The following is a 1,616-nucleotide window of genomic DNA, read 5'->3' on the forward strand; positions in this document are numbered from 1 at the left end:
CCCCCAGTCCTGCACCCTCACCCCCTGCCACCATCAGCCCCATGCCCTTAACCCCGCCGTTCCCAGTCCTGCGTCCTCACCTCTTGCCACCTCTCAGCTGCACGCCCTCAACCCCGCCACCCTCGGTACCGCTGCCCCAGTCCTGCACCCTCACCCCCTGCCACCGCAAGCCCTGCGCTCTCAACCCCGCTGCCCCCAGTCCTGCATCCTCACCCCCTGCCACTCCTCAGCCCCACGCCCTTACCCCTGCTGCCCCCAATCATGTGCTCTCACCCCCTGCTATCCCCAGACACCAGCCCCGCCACCCTCAACTCCACCCCCCCGTCCTACACCCTTACCCCCCCAGCCTTGCGCCCTCACTCCCTGCCAGCCCCATACCCTCAATCCCGCCACCCCAGCCCTGAGCCTTCACTCCCATCATGCCCAGTTCACTCTGTCCCCTGCAGTGTGGGCAGGGAGGTCAGTACGGAGCAGTTCCCAGGCCAGAGGGGATCCTTGTCACCATCCCGGCTGCCCCCTGCGTCACATGGAGGGCACTTGATGCTGGCCAGGGCCCTTTCCTGTCCCACAGCTAAAGCGGGACAAACCCAGCGGGACCTAGTCTGCCCCAGGGAGGATCTGCTGGTGTGCCTGGACCGGAGCCCCCACAGAGCCGCCCCGGAGTGTCCCAGCAGGACAGCACCAGTGCCCCCAGCTCAGCCACGTCCCTGGGGCCCTGGCCTCTAGCGGCAAAGCCCCCAGGGCTGGCGGAGCTTCCACCACATGGCTCTTCAGCTGGCACCACTCTGCCAGGCAGGGGTGGAAACAGTCAGTTCCAGACTAGGAAGTGTGGAGCAGGCTGGTGGCTGCCAGCGTGGCCGCTGCCTGAGTGGGTGCCTGGGAGCAGCCAATGCCCCGCCAGTGAAGCTGGTACCCACACCTCAAAGGGAGAACATGGCCATGCCATGTGGGGCTTTGGCCGGGACGGCACTGTGGGAAACCAGCATCCCGCAGCACAGCCCACACCCAGGGAGGCCTGGCCTAGGGCTGAGCAGCCCCTGGCCCCATGGAGCCATCTCAGCTGCTAGCAACACACCTGCTGAACAGCCATCCTGCCAATGGGCAGAGGGGCTCGCCACATTCACATGCTGCCATGCAGCCCACACTCACACGGTGTCCAGGAGTCACAGGTTCGGTGCTCTGGAACTGTGAAGCCAGCCCAGACTCTCCCCATCAGGGCGCTCTTACTTCAGGGCAAGAAGCTTCTGCAGCTTCAGTGCTTCCTGGGTCTGACCTTGGAGCATTCAGCCCCCTGTTCACCCTGTGAGCTCCCTGCAGTGAGTCCACCCCACTAGGACACCTGGGTGAGCCTCACATGCCCCCAAAGGGACCACGCAGCCAGCTCCGCAGCCACAGGGACTCAGCCAGCGTGTGACACAGAAGGTTTATTAGTCAACAGGAACACAGCATAGAACAGAGCTTGTTAGCACAGAGAGCAGGAACTTTCAGCAAAGTCCATCTTGGGGAAGGGCATCTAGGGCCCTGGCGCCCTTTCCCCTGAGTCCCAAAACAGGAGACTGACCTTCCAGCTACCTGGCCTCCATCAGGCCAATTGCCCCTTCTCCTTCCTTTGTCTC

The sequence above is a fragment of the Terrapene carolina genome, unplaced genomic scaffold (genome assembly GCF_002925995.2).
Source record: "Terrapene carolina triunguis isolate 2854851 unplaced genomic scaffold, T_m_triunguis-2.0 Scaffold565, whole genome shotgun sequence".
Taxonomy (NCBI): Eukaryota; Metazoa; Chordata; order Testudines; family Emydidae; genus Terrapene; species Terrapene triunguis.